The sequence below is a fragment of the Mesoplodon bidens genome, assembly GCF_964165515.1.
Source record: "Mesoplodon bidens genome assembly, chromosome: 16".
NCBI classification, from domain to species: Eukaryota; Metazoa; Chordata; class Mammalia; order Artiodactyla; family Ziphiidae; genus Mesoplodon; species Mesoplodon bidens.
The window spans coordinates 17,573,467-17,600,793 of NC_138173.1; the positions used below are offsets into that span (position 1 = coordinate 17,573,467).

The following is a 27,327-nucleotide window of genomic DNA, read 5'->3' on the forward strand; positions in this document are numbered from 1 at the left end:
CTCTGAGGCAAGAGAAGGAAAACAGGAGGAGGCATGGGATCAGGGGGCATGATGGAGTTCCATTGAGCATGATTTCCTTTGAGTTGCTTGTGGGATAACTAAGTGAATGTCACCTGCAGACAAACAGAAATGGAGTCTGGAGCTCTAAGGATGTCAGGGCTGGAAGTGGGGATTTAGGAAGCTATCATCACATCCGTAGGTGACAGCTCAAGTCAAGGCAGTAAATGAAAGCTCCCAAGGGAGCAGCTCAAGGAAAGAGAATCCACCCAGGTCAGCTCTCAGAGGAACCCAGAGTTGATGAAGACCCTGGGGAGGTCAGGAAGGCTGGAGAACCAGGAGAGAGGAGCATTCTGGAAGCCAAGAGAATTCAAGAGGGTAACAGGAGGCAATGCCACAGAGGTTAAATAAGGAGGATCTCTTAAATATCCATTGAAGTTCATAATCAGGAGGTCACTGGTGACATGGCTGCAGTGGCTTCGGTGGAATGTGACGACAAATGCCAAAACTGGTGGTGGGTGATGGAAGGTGAGGAAATGGAAACCTCAGGTAAAGAATATATTTTCAAGAACTTGGGCGCTGGGGGAAGGACAGTTCGGTGACAGTAGCCAGCGGGGAGGCAGGTTCAAGGGAGCTCTGGTGGGTTCTCCTGGTTACATCTAATGTTTCCAATAATATCCTAACTTTTAAGGATCAAACAGAACCTTAACTTTAAAGGCCTTTAAAAAACTCCATGTAGACATTCTTTGCAAGTTTTTGCTTCATTTGCTAGTGATAAATTTGTTTGCACTTGAAATTCATATATAACATTTTCCTATGCTTACTGTATGTCCAGCTGATATAAAAGCCTTCATAAAAATATCTGTCCTAAGGAGTATCAAATTTAGCATGCTTTTTTATTCTTTTTCTGTCAATGTCAATTCAGATGTCTTACAAATATGTTAATGATCAGAATAAAGAAAACATCCTACTGCACGTTTCCATGAATAAACAAAGACCAAGTAGAGGAAGAGAGAGTAACCAAATGACTCCTCCCAAAGATTTGCATGTTTGGGGCATTGAGAGGGGGAGATCACCAAAATCTGACTGAAATGTTCAGAGTAGTTAATAGGAGGCAAGATGCTGGAGACTCGATATGGAACCAAACAGGACCCTATGGGGCCTAGAACAGACCCCTCCCCCATATCCTGTGCTTCAGTCCCTCTCTGAAGTATCTAGATAACAGTATCTGATGCACATTTCCTGAGTTGTTTTACAGATGCCAAAACCCCCACTAAATGGAAAACATTAACTACTTGATGACCATGAGCAGGTAGCCCCCAGACCTACTGGAGCCTAAGGATTGATAATGTTAAACCCTGTGACACCACCCTCTTACCTCACCATCAGCCAATCAGAACTGTGCACACACACTGGGGCTCCCCTCCCTCACCTTGCCTTTAAAAATGCTTTGCTGCAGTAATTAACACAACATTGTAAATCCATTATGCTTCAATCAAAAAAATAATAATAAAAATAAATAAATAAAAAGGCTTTGCTGAAACCCATCAGAGAGTTCAGGTGTTTTGAGCACAAGCTGCCCTGGACTCCTTGCTTGGCGCCCTGCAGTAAACCCTACACTTTCCTTCATCACCACCCCATGTCAGTAGATTGGCTTTATTGTGCACAGGCAAGCAGGCCCAAGTTCGGTTTGGTAAGAGTTAGAGGCCCTTTTTTCTAAGTTTCAGACAGGAGAGGTCTGGAGTTCTAAGAAACGGGGATGAACATTTTCGCGTAGCATGTTCACCCTCAGGTTGGCTCTCAGTGGGATGCTGATGAGCTATAAAGAGCACCTCGGTCCAGGCTTCACTTACTCCTTTGTGGAAGACCATGGACTGGATGGGAAGGCCATCCTCAGTGGGAAAGGACACCTCTCTTCTTCATGAAATGCTGACTGATAATCATTTCAGAGCAACCAACACATTCACGGATCTTTCACCTCCAATTTTCCTGGCTTGTTTACCTGTGTAGGAGGTACCTGGGTGATCCACACTCCCCTGCAAAGTGAGGACGAGGAAAGACTTAGAGTAAGATACTGAGATAACACCTTTTAGGGCTAAAAGTGAAATTTGTCCCAGCAAAAATCAATCGATAACAATAGATGTTTCAAACACTTCTTTTGCACTTACTGTGTGCCGTGCCCAATCCTACCAATGGGTAGATCTGCAATTCAGAGAGAGAAAAGAAAGAGAAAGAAAAAATCACCAGGCATGCCCAGCACTTTACATACACTACCCATGTTTACTGTAATAGTCCAATGAGGAAGTGTTATCATTCCTTTATGTAGCAAAAGTCAATGAGACTGGGACTTCCCTGGTGGCACAGTGATTAAGAATCCGCCTGCCAAAGCAGGGGACATGGGTTCGATCCCTGGTCCAGGAAGATCCCACATGCCGCGGAGCAACTAAGCCCGTGCGCCACAACTACTGAAGCCCGCGTGCCTAGAGGCCACACTCTGCAGCAAGAGAAGCCACCCCAATGAGAAGCCTGCACACCAAAACAAAGAGTAGCCCTGGCTCGCTGCAACTAGAGAAAGCCCACGCACAGTAAAGAAGACCCATTGCAGCCATAAATAAATAAATAAATAAATTTTTTTTAAAAAGTCAATGAGGCTAAGAAAAGCCCAATAACTAGTCCAGGGTCACAGAGCTGGTAAATTGCAGAGTGTCAAACTCAGCTCTTGCCTGAAGCCTGGTCTCTGTGTTGCCCCAGGCTGCCTTCCTGTGGCCAAAAACTTGAGCAAACAAAACCCCTCTGTCCCTCTCATAAATTGCACATTCCGCATTTCTCTGGCTTAATCAGCACTTTAAAAATATTTTTTCCTCCAAAAAAAAATCTACGCTTTTTTTTTTATGACCACTAATAGCACTTGTGACTTTGTAAAGTAAGACAATGAAGTGAAAATCAATGTGTCTCAAGGTAAAAAGTAAACATCCCTATTGTCGGCAAAGGATTTCTCTTGTTGGAGATATTTTCTACCTGTATTAGCATATTTAATAAGTTTTCACTCTCTCCCCAGGCCAAATTGTGTTGACTGTCAGTGCCTATTAAACCTTCCTAACAGCAGAATCACTTGGGCGAAGCCTCAGGGGAAAAAAAAGCTTAAAAATGCCAGAGCCCCATAGTCAGAACTTCCATTTCAATTATCCTCTTGCAGAGTCCAGGAATATTTATTCTTTTTTAATTCCCCAGAAGGTTCTAATGTGCAGCCAAGGTTAGAAACCCCTGAGCTCCACCATGTGATGACCCCGTGATACACTAGGAGGTAAATCGTGTGTTTACAAGACAGACAAGAATCCTCAGTTAAATGTTCTGCCTTGATCTTCTGTATATCATCAGCCAGATGGTGGAAGATAGCCTGGTGATGGATCAATAACACTTATCAATAAAACTATAGGTCGCAGGATGTGTTTGATCCTTACTGATTAAATATCTTAAAATTTAAGCAGTTAGAACATTGAGAAAAAAGAACATCTTGCTTCTCCCTTCCTCACACCAAACAATGATGCTTCCATCCAGAGACTACGGACACAATTTTAAACAGTTAACATTTAGCTCAGCAACTAAAGCGCCCCAGATTTTCCAGCAAAGTTCCAGTTTCAAATATTCTTTCCTGTGTTCTCATAATTACGCTGATACCACATTGATTTGCGCATTTAGCAAGTATTTGTTGGCAGCCTATCATATTTTAAGTACTGAGGTTAGTTCCTGCTTTTTATCAAACTTACAATCTAGAGGGATGAGCAGAAATGAAGGAATAAGCAGACTAGAAACAACCAGGACTAGGACAGAAAAACAGGGCGTGTGATAGAGGCCAGTGGGTGGTTACCCGTGAGTGAGTGATCAGGGGAAGCTTCTCTGAGGAGGTGACAATTGAGCTAAGAGCCCAGTGATAAGAAGGAGCCAGTCTTACGAGAATCTGGGGAGAGAGCATGTCCCCAAGGCAGGAATGGGCTTGGTACACTGGAGACCACTGGAGCTAGAGCATCAAGATATGGACATAGAGGTGGGCATGAGAACTAAAATATTGCCTGCCGTATCAGTAAACAAAGGATGTTGCAGCCATCAAGCCCTCACATTACAGCCTCCCGGACAGTGAGCCGTGAGGGAACTCAGGATGGAGACAAACGGGCTGTCCACTGCCAAGCCCATCTAGCAGTCAGCCGCTGCAGCCATCCCCGACAGTGCACCCTGAGGAGACTCAGGATGAGAAAACCCAGGATACTGGCCCCAGACAGCTGAGGTGCACATCAAAGGAATGATTTCAGTGAGCCCGGACTCTTGCATCTTCCCATAGAAAAGTGCTCAACTCCTTCACTTGAGATATCTGGCTTTCTTTAATTAACAGTAATCTTTGGATGTTCCGACTACCTGGTCTTTGTTGCAAAAACTCCTGTATATCCTGGCTCCCCCCTTGCCTCTTCGGAGCAGTTCCTCAGAGTGATCTGAGAGTCCTGTCTCCTGGGCTTGAAGTCCTCAGCAAGTCCACCGAATACAACATAACTCTCGACTTGTAGGTTGTGCGCTTTTTTTCAGTCAACAAGCAGATGACCAGTCATGTAGGAACTGTCTTCAACCCTGGCTGTACATCCTGGGGCATTAAAAAAAAAACACCAAAGCTAGGCCCACCCCAGATCCATTGATTCAAAATCTCGGGGGTTTCAACATGAGTCTTCTCCACGTGTTCCTTGTGTGCAGAAAGGAAAGCCAGGTATGGGATTTTATTTTACATATAATGAGAAGTAACCAATGGAATGGCTTTAAGCAAGGAGGAGGCATCACTTAGTGGAAGATGGATTGGGGTACAAGATGAAAAAAAGGAAAGCAGTTAAGAGGCAATTGCAATATTTCAGAAGAGAGAGGTGGTTTGTCCTAGTCTCAAAGAGGTAGGAGGAAATAGCCAGGCTTGGTGTGTTATAGGCAAAGGGTGTGGAATCAACCACACTTACTGGATTAAAGATGGGATGACTGCAAAATTTGAGGTTAAAAAATGGTGTGAATGGAGATATTCTTTACCAGGATGGAGAAGGGGGAGAGAGAAGCAGGTTAAGGATGGGGTAACTAAAATATGATATGTAAGGTCTTCATATAATAAGGCTTACAAATAAGAATCTGTTGTTCAACTTGTCTATTGGTCAGCTAAGCGGCAATTATCAAGTAGGCAGTTGAATATATGAATCTGTAGCTCAGTTCAAGATTGAGGATAGAGATGCAAATTTACAAGCACCCCTTACATGGAAACTGTTTAAAGTCATGAAGACTGTTTGGGAGTGTCTGGAGAGAAAACAGCCAAAGTATTGATAGAAAGTGTTTCAAGAAGAAAGGAATGGCCAGTTGGTTTAAATGGTGCTGAGGGTCTGATAGAGAGGTAACACTGGAAAAATCTTTGCCCGATTTTGGGGTTTGGAGTCAGCGAAGGTAACGCTGTTGACGACATCAAGAGTCTTGCCACAACTTAATAGATACTTTTTGAAAAATAGATCGAGACTGAAAATATATAGGTGAAGATATTAAAGGTGTGTGTGTGTGTGTGTGTGTGTGTGTGTGTGTGTGTGTAATGCAGCATCATTACAAGATAAGTAAGATTTAGAGTTTTAATACCAACACAGGAAAAACAGCATATGGATCACATTTCTTTCTAAAGTACAGCAAGTGAATACATTCCAAAGTAGACTAATAGTGACTCAGTGAATTTTACATACTGTCTACTTCCCTCTTTCTTTAAAAATTCAGTAGGACCCAAGAGAGTTGATACGTAAGAAGCAACAGTTACAGGGGAGGCTAGACATTTCAATCAATTAAACAACCTACTTTGGAACTAGAGGAGCAGATTCACAAAAAGCCCCCTCGGATAAATAATCTGAATGTTTTCTACCGCTAGTCTGAGATTTCCATTGAAAATTGTATAACGTGAGTGGAATACTAAGATATTTTTAAGAGCAACTTTAATTCGCTTAAAGGAGAGTGCAAGGCATGATATGATCTCTGTTGCCACAAGTGACCAGCTCTTTCAATGACTACAGAAAATCAGACACAGATTACTGTTACCTTGAACTTAGTCATTATCTATCAGAGATTTTCATTTCCCAAAGCAAACAATCCAAAAAACTAGAACTAGAATTTCACCCCTCAAATGTCCTAAAGTGTTCCATATTAAGGCGAACTGTGAAAAATTAAGAGAGTGCAGAATCCCTGAAGAGGACTCTAAACACATGCCAAATAGAGTCAGAAACGTTTGTGCAACCATGATTCATGTTCATAATAAAGAACCAGCATATTTCTGTTCCTCTTCCTACAGCAGGTGAGCAAGAGGCTCTCTCACAGATGCTTATAATGATGCATCAATAACGAAGTTAGCTCCTATAATTTTAAAGTGTATGAAAAAACCCCAATGACTGAAAGATGAATATGTAGCCGTAAGAAGTTGTTGTTCAACTCGCAGTATAGCATGTAACACCCAGGAAAAATTATACCCCCAAAGTAAAGCTCCCTCCTTGTAGTCAGAAATAGATCATAATAGTCACCCTTTGAAAAGGCTCCATCTGGCATGCCTCACATTGAGCATCACATTTATGACCCATGATCTTTTATATCACCAAGAAATATTTACTGAGGGAAATATTTGTTCAGGTTTGTTTGTCGTGGGGTGACCACCTGTTTGGAGCCATTGGGATAATCAGTGTTTGAACTATGACAGATTCAGCTAACAATTCTTATATATGCCTGGGTTTTCATCACAAATACAGAAGAGCAAAATGAAAGATGATCTTAGGTCCAAAAGGATAGAGAGATAAATACATTTGCTCCTATTTATTGAGGCAAACAGCTGGCTGATGTTAATTGTACAGCTAGAAATTTGGTAACTTTCCAAAGAAATAGAAAACAAATTTGTTACTTCATCGCTATTCCTGTGACTTTAGGACAGTTTCAGGAAACTGATTCATGTCAAATTTTGAAGTAATTATGGTTTTCAGCTTCTCACTGGTGCTACGGGAGAATTTATAAATATGCAGGGCATTTATTGAGATAATCAGGTTGGGATGTATGTACCTTTTCAATCTAATCAGATTTTCTCTAACTTACTAAAAATTACAAAATCCAAATATCCTATTAAACTCTCCTGGAAATGAATACCAGGGAAATAGTTTTCGATCTGTTGCACAGAATAAATAAGCCAAACAGGGATGTTTTAGATCTGATTGTGGCTGAAGTAATTAAATGAGAACTTTAGTTTGTCTCCAAATGCTTGTCAACCACCTCCTGAAAAGTATGCTTCTGCGTACATGTGACTTATATAGAGAATTCCAGTTGCACTTTGCAAGCATCCAGATAGTTATAATCTGACAGTTCCTGAGCAGAGAGCTTGCTAGATATTCTTGGAACTGTTTTTACGTGAATGAAGTGGTCAATTGGGATCAAGTACGTGAAAGTCTCTATAAGCTACAAATAGTTCTATTTATTGGGCACAGAATGGCCTCTCTAGTTCATAATGTTGGCATGATATGATATATAATATATGAGATGATGAGATAATAAGGACTTCAGATCCTTTTATGCTCCTCATTTCACAATTCAGGTGATGCTGGCGATGACATTTGTCATCTCTGAAGGAGAATCCTTGCTTACCTGAATTTTTAAGGAGTATTGTTCAAAGTGTCTTAAAAGATATTTGAAGGTTCTATCAATGCAGTCTCCACAAAGACTTCTGAAAAAGTACCTGTATGGTAGTATGAATCTTCCTATTTTATCATCTCAGAAACCAGAAGTTCTGGTTCCATGCCTTTCTAATAAACGTAACACTGACAATAAATTATCCCCAAAGCTGTGAATGCAAGAAAAAAGTGCCCTCATTTACAAAGGGGTGTCAGCAACAGATCCCTCCAGGCTCTGTGTGCTCAGAGGGGGCCCCTCTGGTGGTGCCTGCCTAGACTAAGGAGTTTAGCTTTTTTTTTCTTTCTTTTAGATGTTGGGGGTAGGAGTTTATTAATTAATTTATTTATTTTTGCTGGGTTGGGTCTTCGTTTCTGTGGGAGGGCTTACTCTAGTTATGGCGAGCGGGGGCCACTCTTCATCGCGATGCGTGGGCCTCTCACTGTCGCGGCCTCTCTTGTTGCAGAGCACAGGCTCCAGACGCGCAGGCTCAGTAGTTGTGGCTCACGGGCTTAGTTGCTCCGCGGCATGTGGGATCTTCACAGACCAGGGCTCGAACCCGTGTCCCCTGCATTAGCAGGGGCAGATTCTCAACCACTGCGCCACCAGGGAAGCCCCAGGAGTTTAGCTTTTAACTTCTCTAATTTGATCAGTTTATTCTTCTACTAATATTTCTAATTTTCACCAAGAAAATGTGCTACAAATGGGAATAGCTTAATAAAGTGAAATGAGGTTTGTGGGATTCTACATCCAGCACCTGCCAGGTTCAGACCACGTTCTCATCCATCTGGGATAACTCTTGCTGACAAAGTGTAGCTCTGAGAAATCAGTTACCCCGCATCTCTCACAGTAGCATGGTCTGAACTAGATGATGATTATGCCGACTGCAGTGGGTCCATGACAACTCCCAAGGGCTTGTCTGTAATGCTACTGGGATGTACCCGATGGATATCTTTTGGGGAGCTGGGGAGGAAGAGGTGGACAAACAGCTAAAAGAAGGCTCTCATTGTCCTCCAGTTTTTTTGAACTGTTACGAATGGTCAAAAGTTTCAAAATTTTATATCTGTGTCAAGCCATTTTTTAGACCCCTTTGTCATCTGCAATATTCTTTCTTTGTCCTTCTTCACACATCTTTTCCCTTCGTGACATGCATACACTGAACCCCTTCCTTCAAAGTATTTTCATCAGGAGGTCGTATGATGGGTCAAGGTTGGAAAACATACAGCGATTCTGCATTTGACCTTGATCCTGAGAGACAACTTACATCTTTTGCATCTTTATAAGTTTGAAGAAAATAGCCCTGGGCTTGGAACTCTGCAGGCTCAGCCTAAATGTGTGATCCCACATGCCACAGAGCAACTAAGCCCGTGCATCACAACTTCTGAGCCCGTGAGCCACAACTACTGAAGCCTGTGCTCCTAGAGCCCATGCTCCGCAACAAGAGAAGCCACTGCAATGAGAAGCCTGCGCAGCGCAACGAAGAGTAGCCCCTGCTCGCTGCAACTACAGAAAGCCTGCAGGCAGCAACGAAGACCCAATGCAGCCAAAAATTAATTAATTAATTAATTTAAAAAATGATAATTAAAAAAGATAATAAAGAGAGTGATACTTTAAAAAAAAAGAAAGAAAGCAGTCCAGTTTATTCAGTGGAAAATACAACATGCTACATTTCTATATTTTATTCAACGGTAATTCGTGAATGTTTACAGAGTTCAGTCGTTAACTGTGGGACATTATGTCTCTTGGCCCATAATTTTTGGTTATTAAATAGGTTTGAATCAAAGATTCCTGAGATAGCTTGTTTATTCCTATGTATGTTTGTAAAGAATCCCCAGTGAGGTCAGTAGCCCACTTGAGTCTGTGGCCCTACCTCCCTAAGGCTCTATATTTGAGAAAATACAGTTATTACCTTAGAACTCCATAAAAGGTCTAATACCTAATTTGTCTGTTGGGAGTCAATAAAAATAAGCTTTGGGACTTCCCTGGCGGTCCAGTGGTTAAGACTCCATGCTCCCAATGCAGGGGGCCCGGGTTCGATCCCAGGTCGGGGAACTAAGATCCCGCATGCCGTATAGTCTGGTCAAACCAGTAAATAAATAAGTTTTGCCAATGACACAATCTCTATTCCCTTTTCATAGATTCTTTTTGTCCCCAACTCCCCAAGGGCAAGGATGCGGTTGGCTGTGTTTATTATTATAACAGATAGAATTTCAGATTTTCCTTCTCAAAAGACACTTCCTAGAGCGATGTTGCTTTTACTGATGATAAAAATGGCCCCTGATGTTCTGGTGTTTGGCTTCCAATAGTCAGGATGGCATCTGAGAGTTAAAACTTCCTTGCAAGTTCAGAGTCTTCCTAAAAGAAGGAAACTTTTATTCCAGCTGAGGTTGGTGCAAGAAGCTCTTTGTATAGTTTTCCTCACATTACATTCATTCTGTTTCCTATGTGAGATGATTCACCAGTGGCTCGAAACATGAAAGGGAAATCCTAACTTGAATCCTGTGTTTCCCCTTAGGGAAAACAATGCAAGCTAAATCCCTGTTAGACCTGGAGAGGATGGCACCAATGCTAAGTCCTGCTAGAGTCCTGTGTTTCAAAGATGCCATTACTTGTCTGAAATAGAAGTGTTATATAGCATATTGGGTCATCACAAACCCCCTTTTTTAGATGCTTGTCCCAAAAATCTAAGATATCTTTATTGACAGCAGTGTCCCTTTTTCCTATGTTTGTAAAAAAAATAGAATATATTCACTGATCTCCCCTGAACCCTATTTTGGCGAGCCCCCTTGGGAAAATGGATATTGTACCAACTATAGTTTGGGTTTTAGACCTAAACTTTGAAAGAAAACGTGGCTTGTATTCAGGCTTGGAGCAGCAGTAGAAGTTTTCCAGATGGACCCATTGAGGGCTATGAGACTGAACCAAAAAGCAGCAACATGGCCTCATTTGCCACTGTACACATTTGCTGAAACAAATGCAGAATCATTTAAGCCACTTCCTCCAGGCTCTACGGAGGGCAAAACTTAACGTTTAAAGGAAAAATTAAGTAACTGATTTCCTTATTAAATCTCTGTGAAAGATGAGGTTATTATTAGTCCTGTTAGCCTGCCCAGATCTCAATTTGGATAATTACATTCCTTCTACCTAATTTATCCCTGTAGTTTTAATTGGTTTCAGAATTCGACTACATTTCTCTTCAATCGTTGTGTCGTGTTGTTATTTGGTATCAAACAGCTGTTATGTTCTACCACAGAGCTGAATATTTTTCAGCAACTGATGCAGTGATTTCTGTCCTAGAGGGGCAAATAAGGCAATTTGCAAGGGCTTTGAGATGACAAATAATCCCTAAATGCATAGATGTGTGGCATTAATTATTGATAGCAATGGTTACACTCACAGAGTCACTGTTCTTAAAACAACACAGAGCATCACCTTTGGTCTGCAAAGACACCTATGCAGAGAAAAATCCCTGTTTCTAAAGGTCTTGTCTCTGGGTTGACATGCACTCCTAAGTATTAATGATCTTTCTTCTGCCTTGCTGAGATCATACTGGTTTTAATTAAATACATACTGCAGATACGTATTTAATTAAATACATACTAAGAACAGATGTTCATTTTGTCTTTTAATCAACTTAGAGGAAGTTGGTTAGGTCACTTACATGTCTAACAACGTGCTATGTAGCCATTCTCCCTTGGATCACTTGTTTGTTTATATCCGACTGGAGATGACAAAGATTGAAAGTCTGCATCTAAAAGCTACTCTGAAGTCTGACATCAGTGTGTTAGTGAATTCGTTCGTCCTCTTAGGGACCCACGTTATTGCCAGTGCTGTTGTCAAGTGCCATGCTTGACACCCCTAATGGAGATAAGCAATCTCTGCCACCCATTATGGGTTTCACTTTTGGTTAGCTTTCAGCCTCAGGGTAAGTAATAATGACCTAATTCGTAGACATGTAAGCAGCTCCCTTCTCTTTTTCACATAAGAAAATGGTTTCTCTTTCCTTTGTTGATGAATGGGGTAGCACATCTGAAATATCTTCTGACAACGGATGTTCATTAAGATTGATTTCTACCCAAATGTCCTTCAGTTTTATCACCCAAATCTTTAAAAAGTCACGGGACCTGGGAAAATGGGGTCACCGCCAAGATACACATGCTCACTGCTGACAACTGTAGCTCTGTGTCAGTGGCCTTGACCTGTGGAAATAAACAAGGCGGAGACCTTTTTGTTCACTTTAGGGGACGTATGACAAGCAAGGACAGCACAGACTAGTCCGCATCAGCAGCAGGGAGGTCAGAGCCAGTGCTTACTGACCTGGGCTGGGACTGCTGAGAACCAGCCAACTCCATTGTCTCTGTCTTTCAGGGACAGTCTACCCCCATCCCATTTTCTGTATTGCCCACTACTCTCACCCCTGACCTGAATCAGATGCCCATGTTTTGTTTTATGACCGTAGCATCTCGCCAGCATTCTTCCAAACTTCCCTAATGGCTGAAAAATCCCAGAAGCATGGCAGCCACTCTAAATAATTAGGAACTACGTACCCAAGGTAACACCCTATCTGGACCACTAACATCACAGCTCTATAAATGGGACATAATAATACTGTCTCCTCTCTGTAATCCTCTGTGACCTCACAGGTCTAGTAGACGAGGAGCAATGTTGAATGCCTGTAGACAGTGACACCAGAATTGAGTGTCTTCAAGGTAGCTGTGGCGTAAGGACAGGTGGACACAATGCTGAGAGAAATGTGAATGACAGCCCAGTACTGGGGGTTGGTGGGCATGTCTGGCAAAGGCAGAGAGAAGCAGGAAGCATGAATGAGGAGTTAACAAACTGCACTCCTACCAGGCTGCTGTGATAATGGGGTCAGAGGGGCAGAAAAAGCACAGAGGAGGCAATGAGTAAGCTTGACCTTGAGCAATAGCTTTACCTTTCCATCCCGGGAGGAGAAGGATGCGTGTGCAGGCAGGAAGGCATTTTTAAGAGATAGAACTCTGTGCAAAGGCATGTGAGACTACCAAATGTGAAATAGATAGCTAGTGGGAAGCAGCCGCATAGCACAGGGAGATCAGCTCGGTGCTTTGTGACCACCTAGAGGAGTGGGATAGGGAGGGTGGGAGGGAGACGCAAGAGGGAGGAGATATGGGGATGTATGTATAAGTATAGCTGATTCACTTTGTTATACAGCAGAAACTAACACACCATTGTAAAGCAATTATACTCCAATAAAGATGTTAAAAAAAAAAAAGGCATGTGAGAATGGTGTGTTCCAGAAGGAAAAGAAACAAACAAAAAACACACAGTGGTTCAATACGGCCAGAGTGAGCGGAGATGAGTGGACATAGCAGGGTGCGGGGCAGGTCTGGAAAGGAAGCAGAGTCTAGTTGTGATAACTACTTTGGAGCCATATATGGAGTCACACTCATCCCCAAGGCATTGGGGAGCCTTCAAAGGACTTTAGATAGAGGAAGGGTGATGTGATCACGTTTCTGTTAGCAGAACTGTAGCGTGTACATATATATAGATATATATAGATAGATATAGGTATAGATATAGATATATCTGTAGATAGATATAGATATAGAAGTGGAGAGATTGTAGGGAGGCGAAAAACAAGTTTTAGGGAGCTTCCTTAGTGGTCCAGGGCAATTGCTAACAAGAGCAAGTATACCTGCCTTCCTCCCTTCCTCCTTTTTTTTTTTTTTTTTTTGTATAACCTGAATATTACTGCATAGCCTTCTCTTTACTCACTGCTGTGATGGAATACACAACCTAGAAAATCAAGTCTGTTTTGAGTTATAAAGTATCACCAGCCTATAGAAACTGCCGATGGTCATGTGGAAATAGGATTGCAATGGGGAAGATGTAAGTGCCAAGGACAGCAAAAAAAAAAAATCAAATTAATTCTTCTGCTGATGAAGATTAATATTAGTATTTGATTGTACTTTCATCAAAGGTTTTCATCAATATTGTGCTTCCTTTTCTACTTGCTTGCTGTCCACACGGCCCCCTTCCCCAGAGGTTTAGCTAAATTAACTACTAATTACGCCATAACATTTGCAGATGACTTGTAAGGCTTTGCTATATTATTAACAAAATGAAAGGAATGGCAATCGAGTTGGAAAGTTCATTCACTCAATGAGCAAAGACTATTTGAACATCTGTTATCTGTATTTGTTAGCTCCTATGCTAACGATTGACAATACCAAGATGCAAAATAGTGTCCCTGCTTCTTGGAGCTGGAGCAGCGGCATGGGAGGAGTAACTAAGGATCTGATCAAGTGCGGGTATTGAAAAGAAAGTACTGGATCCCCCCCAAAAAAGAAAGGAAAAGAAAAAGAAAGTACTGGATCTCAAGGCTTCACAGAGTAGTGGATCTTTTCGCTCCTTAGAATACATGTTACAGTGAGAATATCACTTCAAATCAGATTAAAGATGAGACATGACAGTGAGTAGCTTGGTGGGCACTGGTGCCAAACTGCCTGGGCTCACATCCCAGTTCCACCACTTACAAGCTCACTTTCTTCACTGGTAAATGTGGATCCTCACATCAAAAGGGTAACTGTGAAGTTCATGTGGGTTAATATCTATGAAGTGCTCAGATCAGTGCTTCCTGCATTGTAGCTGCTCCATCACTGTTATTTATTATTATTGTTAGGATCAAAAGCCAGGCAACTTACAATAGCAAAGTGGAAAAGCAAACTAAAGTTCAACAGATCAGATCTATTAAGGAAGAGATGTCTCCTCCAGATATCAGTCCTCTCTCTACAGGGGTGGACTTTCTCCCTTTGGCCACGGTTCTAATGAGAGAGTTAGCATCTCCGAAATCACACAACCATGAGAAAGAGATTATTGTCCTTGCTGTCCAAGGATGACATGGTGGGGTGTGGGCCTCCTAAGGGAATTACAGGATGGAATTTCAGAACATTATCTTAGAGTACAAATCTGTCTTCCTGCATACAGCTGTGTTTTTAAGCGTTATTCCTGCCGCAAATAAAGATCTTGGGAAATGGATAGAAAACAATCTATATTGTTAGCCCAATCTATTGACCCAGTGGTGTTCTAAATTAGCCCTTGTTACCCCTCATTTACCAGATTGATCCACGCTCCTCTCAACCTCAAAACCATTTTCAGTCTGGTTCTTTCAATAACGTAACCATACTTTCTTTTAAAGTATGGAACCCTACCAACACCATCAGGTCCTGGAGTTTACAAACCATTGCACAGAATGCTTTCTCTTCAGTCCACATGCACGAAGCCTGCCAGGGTAAGCTCTGTGCCAAAGAGGATGGATCATTAGAACCTTTTATAAACGTGGTCCTTCTCTATGAGCGGTCAGGGTGAGGTAGGAAAGGCAGTGGGCTGGATGAGGAAAAGTGACCTGGCTCTAGTCCTGGCTCTGACCTTGGAAAAAACCCACAACTTGTGGGGCTTCAATTTCCTCATTTGTTAAACAGTGGAGGTAGACTCTGTGAACTCTATGGTTTTACTCCCTTTCAGGCTCCTAATGAATGAAAAGTGTCGAATGTTTTAATTAGAGATATAATGAAGTGCAATGTGAGATGACTTCATTCATACATTCAGCAAGTATTTCTTGAAAGCTTAGTATGGACCCGTACCAGGTACAGGGCTCGGGGCAGGGTGGTAGCAAGGGCTACCCCTTATGGAGTGTATATTCTAAAGGGAGAGGTGGACAATGAAGAAATAAGCAAAATAATTTCAGATTGTTAGAGGTACTCTGAGGGCAATAACTGAGTAAGGACAGCACGAATAGCAGAAGGGGGCTCACAGGTCTAGAGAGAGTGGTCACCTGGTCAAGGATCTTCCCTCTCCCACTGCCTGCCCCCCAGCCTTCCCCTCCTCCCCACCGCCGTCTCATGGATTCTTCTGTAATCATGACCCACAATGAAGGGTCTGCCACAGAGGAAAAGGAAGAGAGGTTTCCAAGAGAGGACTCAGCCCACTGCAAAGACCCCCCAAGGAACAAAGATATTTGAGATTTTTAACACGACCCACCAGGCCTAAATATGCACCCACTAACAGTCAGTCGGAGATTTATAGCTGTTTTGGAAAGCTACAGAGATATGGTTTCACAGCATGCAGACGGTGTCCGTTAAGTCCTCTATCTCAAAACATGCCCTCTTCCTAAAGAGCTCTTGAAGTGAAGTATACGACCCATATACTGTGTGCAAGCCAACGCGAGCAAGCTGATTTCTGGAATCCAAGGTTGTTGTGAGAATCACATGGTATACTCTTCAGTGAGTAAGCCCTTGTAAACTCGCACTGTAGGTGTGAGTTACTCTTATGCTTCCTGCTAAGAGAGACATTACAGACGGCATCTGCAAGCACCGTCCACTTCCAGACGTTCAGCTTGGCTCTGAGGGCAGCTCTGTTCGTCCTGCTTCCGTCTTCCTTTGCAGATATCAGACTAACCTTGCTTGGGAGTCACAGCAACACGAAGGTGAGGTCTGCCCTTTCGTGGCTCATACAGACATTGGTGTTTGACTTGCCAACTGAGTCCCAGGAAACTGCTTAGCATCACAAATCAGAAAACACCATCTCGATGGCATCTGGGCAGCCACTTCTCTATCACACAAATGTGAGACAAGAATAAATGTATGTTTCAGTTTGGGTCACATGTTTCTCCAGGAAATAATAAATGAAGAAAAAAACTAGGTTAAAAATAAGCCCAAAGAAAGTGAGTGTTTTTCTAAATCTTCTATTGAGTTAGTGAGGGACTTTGGGAGAAATAAGAAACCAGAGAGACGGAAACAGAAAGACAAACCCAGTTAGTAAAGCAGAGATGCTATTAAAAGGACTGAAAAATTGCTAATACATCCTACCATGGCAATTTTCCTGATGCTAACCTTGCCAGTAGTTTCAATGCAAGTTAAACAAGACCAAACACCTTCATGTGGCAGTGCTTCTGGGTTTAGCCAAATACAGCCTTCCATTTGAACTCACTAAATCTTACACACCAGGGGTCACTTCTGCTCTGAAACATAGTCTTCTAATACGAGCTCCAATACCATGTACTTGAATGAATTCTGTCTGCAATTCCCTGCATATCACTGATATATTTCAGAATGTATACTTCGATCAGAAGTACCTACATCTGTGTAATAATTATTTCATAGTATTTTTTGACTTTTCATAACATTCCTAAATCAAAATCTTTAGATGACAACAAATGTTTGAACTACTAAATGATCCGTTTCGTGTCATAGTTTTAAAAAACACCTGGTTTGCTCCTACACTGTTCGTGGGAACGTAAATTGGTGCAACCACTGTGGAGAACAGTATGGAGGTTCCTTAAAAAACTAAAACTAGAACTACCATATGATCCAGCAATCCCACTCCTGGGCATATATCTGGAAAACACGAAAACCCTAATTCAAAAAGATGCATGCGGGCTTCCCTGGTGGTACAGTGGTTGAGAGTCCGCCTGCCGATGCAGGGGATGCGGGTTCGTGCCCCGGTCCAGGAAGATCCCACATGCTGTGGAGCGGCTGGGCCCGTGAGCCATGGCCGCTGAGCCTGCGTGTCCGGAGCCTGTGCTCCGCAATGGGAGAGGCCACAGCTGTGAGAGGTCCGCGTACCGCAAAAAAAAAAAAAAAAAAAAAGATACATGCACCCCAGTGTTCATAGCAGCACTATTCACATTAGGCAAGACATGGAAACAACCTAAATGTCCATCAACAGATGAATGTATAAAGAAGATGTGGTATATATATACAATGGAATATTCCTCAGCCATAAAAAAAATGAAATAATGCCATTTGCAGCAACATGGATGGACCTACAGATTATCATACTAAGTGAAGTAAGTCAGACAAAGACAAATATCATATGATATCACTTATATGTGGAATCTAAAAAAAATGATACAAATGAACTTATTTACAAAAGAAGTAGGCTCACAGACATAGAAAACAAACTTATGATTACAAAAGGGAAAAGGGTAGGGGGAAGTAAATTGGAAATTTAGGTTTAACAGATACACACTACTATGTATAAAATAGATAAACAACAAGGATTTACTGTATAGCACAGGGAACTGTATTCAATGTCTCGTAATAACCTATAATGGAAAAGAATCTGAATCACTTTCCCGTACACCTGAAACTTTGTAAATCAACTATACTTCAATTAAAAATTAAATAAATAAAGTATACGGGAGAATGTGGGGAAAACAACCACCTGGTATGGTACCTGGCGTGGAGTGGGCAACTCAGTGTCTCTTGAATGAAAACTGTTAAGTAGCGTCTTTATCTCTAAGAAGCGTCATCGTAACCTAGTCCCCATGCTAACCTTGAATGTGATCCAGAATTCATATGCTTTGTTTGAGAATTGGAAAAAAGTTCTGGAGGATGTTTGCAGTTAGAAAATATTAGTCACAACACATTTTTAGTGTGTTTGGAAGAAAAATTTTAATACCATTTGGGATTAGATCATTTAATGGGAAAATAAACAGGGATCCCATGTACTTGACGTATTTCTCGACCACACCCTCAAGCCAGTTCTTCAACTCGGTAATGCTTACTTATCCTCCAGGCCCAAAGTCATGTCCTAAGGGAACTTTCTGGATGCTAAATCTGTATCCGATCTCTCTTTTTGTGTGTGTGTGGTAAGCGGGCCTCTCACTGCCATGGCCTCTCCCGTTGCGGAGCACAGGCTCTGGACACGCAGGCCCAGCGGCCATGGCTCACAGGCCCAGCCGCTCCCCGGCATGTGGGATCTTCCCGGCCCAGGGCACGAACCCACGTCCCCTGCATTGGCAGGCAGACTCCCAACCAGTGCGCCGTCAGAGAAGCCCCCCAATCTCTTTTTATACACTCACAGCACCATGTACGGTGGCCTCAAGATACTAACCTTGCTGAGGATCCTACTCAGAACATCTCAAAGGTGAGGCCTCTTTCATTGTTCACACAATTATAATTCTGCATCTGTTTGGCTCATTACTTGATTGATGCCTGTTTTCCACATTAGACTATAAGGTGCTTGAGGACAGTATCATGAAAAATAATATTTCTTGAACAAACATTGTATGGAGTGTTTTTTGTGTCCAGTTCCTTTGTGGCCCATTCGTCATTTCAAGCAATCAGAGAAGCAGCCTTTACATCTCGTAAATTATGGTCCAGAATTTTAATGCATGATGGTTAGGGATGACACTCTGTTCCATGTGAAGATAAAGTCCAAACATCAGATACTCTTTCTCTTTTCCAAGACATTTTTCTTTCTTTTCCATTATGGTTTATTACAGGGTATTGAACATAGTTCCCTGTGCTATTCAGTAGGACCTTGTTTATCCCTTCTATATATAATAGTTTGCATCTGCTAATCCCAAACTCACACTCCAGCCCTCCCCCACCCCCTCCCCCTTGGCAACCACAGGTCTAAGACAAACATTTTAACCAATATCCCTAACCAATTTCTCCTCCAATATATAAAAATTTGTTGTCCTTACTCCTATAAATCTTATTTTCACCCAAAGGTATATGTGACCTTAAAAGTTATAATCAAATTAAAATTAAAATGAACAAAAAGAGAACATTGAACTTGGGGTAGTTACAGCTCCTCTCCCTGGCAGCTCCATGCAGCAAGGTACCATTACTCTGGACAACTGAAAGGAAGGAAGGTTGATTAGCTCTGGGACATTGGTCTCTGAGATAGAGGAAGACTTCTCCTTTCGATGTTATTAGAGAAATACTTTTTTCAACATGAATTCATAGTACAAATTTTGCCCCCAAATATGTCCTCTATCACTTCTCTGACAAGGACAATCAATATACAAGAAGGTCTCTTCCTGAGGAAGCCTAAAAGTTCCCAAATGCTCTAGATTCTCCAGCGTATTCGGGGCTGACCAGTGGCTGACATCAGACCTTCCACCATAAAATTTAGAAACAGATGCCATTCTTAAATTGTAATCTTTCTTCTTTTTAAAGAAATAAAGGAATACCATTATATAAAAATTAGGAAAGTGTTTTTTCAGTTATCTATTGCCACAATGATGCTGCATAATAAATAATCACAATACATTGGTGGCCTACAATAATAAGCATTTTTTAATTAAAGTATAGTTGATTTACAGTGTTGTGTTAGTTTCAGGTGTACAACAAAGTAAATCAGTTATACATATATTTTTTTTTTTCAGATTCTTTTCCCTTATAGGCTGTTACAAAATATTGAATATAGTTCTCTGTTCTATACAGTAAGTCCTTGTTGGTTATCTATATTTTATATATCATAGTGTGTATATGTTAATCCCAAAGTCTTAATTTATCCCTCCCCCCACTTGCCCTTTGGTAACTATATGTCTGTGCGTCTATTTCTTTTCTATGTCTGTGGATTTATTTCTGTTTCGTATATAAGTTCATTTGTATTATTTTTCTTTTTTTTAGATACCACATATAAATGATATCATATGGTATTTGCCTTTATCTGGCTTACTTCACTTAGTATGATAATCTCTAGGTCCATCCATGTTGCTGCAAATGGCACTATTTTATTCTTTTTTATGGCTGAGTAATACTCATATATATATATATATATATATATATATATATATATACCATATCTTCTTTATACATTCAGCTGTTGGTGGACATTTAGCTTGCTTCCATGTCTTGGCTATTGTAAATCATGCTGCAGTGAACACTGGGGTGCGTGTATCTTTTTGAATTACGGTTTTCTCCGGATATATGCCCAGGAGTGGGGTTGCAGGATCATATGGTAGCTCCAAACTTTTTTTTTTCCTTGCTCACAAAAAAAAGCAAGCAGGAGAAAAATAATTGCCTAATGACTTTTCCAAGGGTAATTAACCTTTGTTTCTTATTATTTTTCTATATATCTTTTACTGTCTGGTTTATCTTGGTGTCCATTATTCTAACTACAGTTACCTCACTCTTAATTATTGTCAATGGGACCAGAACATTAAAGTTCCATTGGCTTAATATCCCTCTCACCTTGACTCCTATTTGGATGCTTTTTACCCATGGAGCCAAGCTCCCCACTAGCCTAAAGTCTAGGTGGATGCGAGGTGGGTACCTCATTTGCACCTGAGATGCTATGGGGGAGGAGGAATATGCCGATTGGGAAGATGCCAATCAGAAGTTAGAACAGGTCATCAAACAGTCTGAAGAAACTTAGCAGAGAAGGTTTAGCACCAAGGAGACCAAGGTGAGAAAGCAGGTGAGACAGAGAAGGCTGAAGGTTTAGGAACAGGATGCCCATATAACTTATCATTCATTTTTTTCTGAGAATGAAAGGAGACACAAATAATTACACCAGAACAGGAGCCATAAACCTGGACTGTCCCTGGCCAGGACACATGGTTGCCATCAGAGGGAAAGGAATCCAGAGCAACCCTTCAGACTCCGCTATGGTGGAGACTTTATCACTCTGTCCATTGCTGACCAACTCCTCTCCGATGGACACGTCAGATCCTTCTCTTGCTTAGTTAAAGAAGTATCTTTAATCAGCCATGGTCAAGTCTTGTCTTTGCATCACTTGTCTTTAAGGTGACACGCCTGAATATCCCTGATGAGACCAGTTTTGTGTTAATTTTATAGTATGGCTATTAGAGGAGAACAGACCTACATCCTTTATCGCCAAGTTTTTGAAGACTATCCTCCGATACCATTATTCCCAATTTTTTTCTGCATTTATTAGAAGGACTTGCATTTTAAAAAAAGCACACCAGGGCTTCCCTGGTGGCGCAGTGGTTGAGAGTCCGCCTGCCGATGCAGGGGACACGGGTTCGTGCCCCGGTCCGGGAAGATCCCACATGCCGCAGAGCGGCTGGGCCCGTGAGCCATGGCCTCTGAGCCTGCGCGTCCGGAGGCTGTGCTCCGCAACGGGAGAGGCCACAGCAGTGGGAGGCCCGCGTACTGCAAAAAAAAAAAAAAAAAAAAAAAAAAAAAGCACACCATTGTAAAGCAATTATACTCCAATAAAGATGTTAAAAATAAATAAATAAGTTAATTAAAATACTTCATGGGAGGAAAAAAATTGGTATTATTTTTCAAAGTTTTGGTATTATTTTTCAAAGTTTTGGTGCTTGGAAGAGGGAAAGCATGGGTGCCCCATTAAACATCCCAGTCTAAAGCCCGCCTGTCTCTGGGTGGATATTCTTAAGTATTTAAAATGTGATAGAATGGGTCAGAAAGGCGTAGCATCAGCTATGGAAATTGTGGTACATAAATTATGGCTCAGTTTGCTGTGTAACTGTCGTAATTGTCAGGCTAGAGCATAAAAGCAAAGAGAAATGATGAGCATCATCATCTCATGAAAAGAGGCCTGTCCAAATTATATTTATGTTATCTATTATCCTATCTTTCCAAACATTTCTTTTTCTATGAATATCTTACTTAACAAAATAACTTCAGTTATCTGGAACAGGTAAGGAAAGATTTCCATCTGTTTTCTTTTTTGTATTTAGTTCAGTTTTGGTTTTTTTAACTTTCCTGATTTTGAGTCAGAATTTAAATTGGTTTCCCCATTCCAAGTTTATAAAGGTATTTTGTCCTTTTCTTCTAGACCTGTTATGGTTTCATTTATTTTCAACACTTAAATCTTTGGCCCATCTGGAATTTATCCTGTCATAAGTGGATCCAGCTCTCCTTTTTCATATGGCTGACCCCTTACCCCAATAACGTGACGTTTATCATATACAAAGACCTATAAGTGATGGAGTCTATTCTTTTTAATCTTCTTCCATTGGTCTATCTATCTATTCATGTGCTCATATCACATTGATTCAATTATGAAGGCTTCACAGTGTGTTTTAACATCTGGTAGGGTTAGTCCCATTTAATCTCTCTTCTTTCTCAGAATTTTCCTGGCTCTCCTTGTTTGTTTGCTTTTCCATATAGACTTTAGAATCAGCTACTTTCGTTTCTTTAAACTCATTGATATTTTTATTAGGATTATGTTTACTTCATAAATTCCATTAGGAGGAATGACAGCTTTCTTTTGCCACATATTCTGATTCCAAATATATGAGATACTTTTTCATCTATTAAGTTTTATTTTGTGTCTTTCAGAAATGTCTTAAAGTTTTCATCTAACTTCCCACATTTCCCGTTAAGTTTTATCTTTGGGAGTACTATTCTAAATGGGGTCTTTTCTTTCATTATGTCTTCTAACTTGTATTTATATACAAAACTTGATTTCTGTTCATCAATGTTGTAGCTTACTGAATTCTCTCATTGTTTGTATGCTTCTTGTGTTGATCCTCTTGGCTTTTCTAGGTAAAAACTCTTATCTAAGTGTGATAATAGATTTATCTCCTCCTTTCCAGTTTTTATACTTCTAATTTCTTTTTTTGTCTAATTTCATTAAATAGCAGTAGTAACAATGGGTATATGTTTAATCTGTAACATTAGCAGGAATGCTATTTATGTTTCTCCATTAATTTCAATACAGTTTTTGGCTGATGTGGGTGATGGCTAGATGGATGGCTGGATAAAGATATGGAGATATATTTTTTATGTCAAGGAAGTAGCTATCAATTTTTACTTTAATCAATTTTTTAAATTAAAAAATAGTTCCTGGACCTAGACAATTACCTTTTCTGTGTCTACAGAGACGATCATGTTTTCCTTAAATCTGTAAATGTGATAAATGATATTAATACACTTCCTAATACCAATCTTTGTATTTCCAGAATAATCTCTACTGAGTCATGAAGTTTTACTGTTTTAATGTGTTGCCAGATCCTAATTGTTCCTATTTGATAAAGGATTTTTACATTTATATGCATAAGTTCTGTTGATTTCTAGTTTTCTTCTTTGTGCAGTGCTTGCCAGATTTTGGTATGCATGTTGTACAGACACATCACATAAAGAATTTGGGAGGGTTCTTTATTTTTCTCTGTCTTGGAGAAGTATAAATTGCATGGGAACTAGATGATCTTTAATGATGTGGTAAAATTCCCAGCAGGCTTGATGGATTGCCTCCTCCACATCAAACACTGTGCTTGGTGCTTGGAGATAAAGGCATGAATGAAAGAGGGTCCCAGCCTTCAAGGAACTGGGATGTGATAAGCATGTCATGGATGTGATGAGCATGTCAATAATATATTACAAAACGTGATTATTAGTTTCTGTAATAAAAGTATAAAGAATGATTTGTTAAAGAAAACAGTGAACTATGCTCCGTCAATGATGGGGTTACTCATGAGAATGGCAGGCACAAGCCTAAGCAATGCGATTTCAGGAGCCCTGAGCCCCTAAACTTGCCTCCAGCTGCTGAAGTTCCTTCAGTAGGTGACTAAAGACTTCTTATTTCACATTATTTCACATTGTAAGTCTTGAAATGCAGCTGCCCCTGGGAGAGATGGAACACCCTTTTTGTTTACACTCAGAAAGAAATGATTGAAGGACATCTGACCCTGACGGTAATTTTATTTTTTTTTAACTTTTTATTTTATATTGGAGTGTAGTTGATTAACAATGTTGTGTTAGTTTCAGGTGTACAGCAAAGTGATTCAGTTATACATATACATGCATCTATTCCTTTTCAAACTCTTGACTTCCCTGCTGTCCAGTGGTTAGGACTCTGCGCTTTCGCTGCTGGGGTCCAGGTTTGATCCCTGGTTGGGGAACTAAGATCCCACATGTCACATGGCCAAACAAACAAACAAAAACAAAACAAAACAACAAAAAAAAACCCTATAATACCACCTGATGGTAATTGTAGTACAGAAAAAGAAACAGTAAAGATTGTAAGTTCATGGTAGTGAGACTAGTGAAGAGGTCCCAAAAGGGAAAGAAAGGATTATCAACAGTAAACTTGGGCTTCCCTGGTGGCGCAGTGGTTCAGAATCCACCTGCCAATGCAGGAGACATGGGTTCGAGCCTGGTCCAGGAAGATCCCACATACCGCAGAGCAACTAAGCCAGTGCGCCACAACTACTGAGCCTGCACTCTAGAGCCCACGTGCCACAACTACTGAGCCCATGTACCACAGCTACTGAAGCCTGCCCGCCTACAGCCTGTGCTCCGCAACAAGAGAAGCCACCGCAATGAGAAGCCTGTGCACCGCAACGAAGAGTAGCCCCCGCTCGCCGCAACCAGAGAAAGCCCGCACACAGCAACGAAGACCCAACGCAGCCAAAAATAAAATAAATTAATTTAAAAAAAAACGGCAAACGTTGTCAATTTTACTCCTTTGTCTGCGTATCTACCTGTAATGCAGTGAAGAGATTAGCTTGTTTCTTCACCAGTGTCTGTCTGCCTCTCTCTCTCACATTCTCTCACTCACTCTCACCTTTCTCTCTCTCCCATTCTTTCCCTCTCCTTGTAAAGTTAGTAGAAGAATTATACAGAAAAGTACACACACACCAAAAAACGATAACTTGATTAGTTTTCACAAACTAAACACACTCATGTAACCCTCAGTCCCCTCAACTGCCCTCCAGTGAGAACTCTCCTATTTTTTACCTTGATGTACATAAAATCACGTAATGTATGCTTTTCTTTTTGTATTTGGTTTCTTTTGTTCAATGTTATGTTTGTGGAATTCAGCCGTGTTACTATATGTTAATTCAGCTCTCACTGCAGTGTAATGTTACATGTATGAATACACCACAATTTATTTATCTGTCCTTACATGGGTAGTTTTCAGTTTGGAGCTATTATGGATTCTCATACTGCCATAAGCATTCTTGTCCATGATTTTTCATTATCTTCCTTTCGGGTCTATACCTAGGAGTGGAATTCCTAGGTCATAGGCTAGGCAGATGTTCGCCTTTTATAGGTACTGCCGACCAGTTTTCCGAAGTGGTTATGCTCATTTACAACCCCCCCCCCCAGCAGCGGATAGAGTTCCATTTGCTCTGTATCTTCATCAACACTTGCTAATGCCTCTCATTATCATTTTAGCCATTCTGTGCAAGCCACACATGAAAGTTAGTTTCAGTGCTTAGTAAAGCTTTGGCTAATTTTGATTAAGGGACTCACTGTTTTTTTTCAATAAAAGGAATGGAAAGTTTTTAAGTAGTCAAAGATTTCATTCATTCAGAGGATAAACATTCATCCTACTGAGGCCAATTTTCATTTCAGTCAATACTGGGCAAAGTCCTACCATTATCACGATGCACTTTTTAGGTTTAAAAATGTTTTCCAATTGTAATGTTGCTGCTTTCTTCTGTACACCATAGTTCTAATAAATGACATCTCTAAGGGTGTGGAATAATAATTGTTCCACATAAATAATGCAAGGTCATGAGCCAAAGAATCGTTTGTGAATTACACAGAAAACAGTAGGTTGAACTGTAGTGATTACTGAAAAATTAAAGAAGTCAATCAGAAAGTCAATAACAGATAAAGAGGACTTAAGCAGAGCAGAGAAAGGAAACAGAGTTTTTTATTGAGGTTGGAGAATTCCTGGTAAATTAAAGGTCATGAAGAGGGAGTTTCCAAGCACGTGCACTTTAAATTGTAGAAAGTCTACTCCACCAAGATCAGTGCTCTTTAACAAAATCTCCCCAGGTAAGAGTGACAAGCAACTCTAGACATTAAAGCAAATACTGCCCGCATCCTCCTTTTATACTGGGGAGGGAAGGAAACGGAAATGAAAGAGACTGCAGCAGACGAGTTGGAATGATCTGAATGGTCTCTAATGAACATTTTAATTTTTTAGTGCAAACTATCCCCAGAATACATTCAGACATGAGGGCTAAAAAGATAGGAAAATTAGGTTTTATCCCGTCCTATTAATTCTTAAAGGTAAAGTATTAAATATAATAATACGTACTTTCTTTTTTAGTAGCACTTATCAGTGTTTTATTTGTCTTTATCCCTCATGGACTGTCCACTCAGAGAAAGCAGGGACCTTTGACCATTGTTCTCCATTGCTTATGGAGAACATAAGCACCTGAGTTACTCAGTAAATATTGGTCAAACACATGAATGCACAAACACACCGTCTAGGTTAACACTTTCCTTTGGTTTTTATTGACTAATCTCCAAATCTTATCGTTCATATCTTATGTTTTAAAATAAAGGGGGAGGTGTTAAGATCTAGTTCCATGATCCCAGATTTCTTGTCCTAAAGGAAAATTTTGCACAAAGGGTTCCACAGAGCAGGAGAGAAAATGAGAAGGCCAACTCTGTCCCTGAGGAAGTCAGGAGAGGGCGTGAAGAATTTCCTAAAACCCTAAGAGCAAACCCCAAAATCGATACGTTAATATTAAAAGTTTGTCAGAACTAAACAAAGGTACGGAGAAACCAACATAATATAAAAGAAAAAAATACTTGAATACAGTTTTTTTTAATTACCTGTAGAAGATAATAAGAGAAAATAGAAAATAAGAAAGATACATTTGTCACAATTAAATGACTCAAAGTTAGATCACCGTAAGTAGGACAAATTTTAGGATATTTTATAGAGAGAAGAAAACTTATAATCAGCCATGCTTGAGATCAAGAAGGGAAGCTGGGATAAGACGGATCCTTCTAAAATGAAAATAGATTTGCTTAAAGAGGAAAGGTTGGACAGATTTCTGCAAAATGTGATGAATAGTAATGCTCATTACCGTGAGAAGTTAGTGAAGATAAGCTTCTTGGATTTAAGCTAGATCCCTGAACCTGGGTCCTTTGCAAATTGCACAGCTGCCAATGCATCAGCCTG

General features: G+C 40.7%; 1 protein-coding gene across 1 annotated transcript in view; it reads left to right on the top strand.

Annotated features, from left to right (window-relative positions):
• The window catches only part of KCNB2 (potassium voltage-gated channel subfamily B member 2), a gene marked incomplete at both ends in the record, with an annotated part of 372,969 nt that overhangs the window by 218,182 nt on the left and 127,460 nt on the right, over positions 1 to 27,327 (top strand). The gene's annotated exons all lie outside the window — the stretch shown is intronic.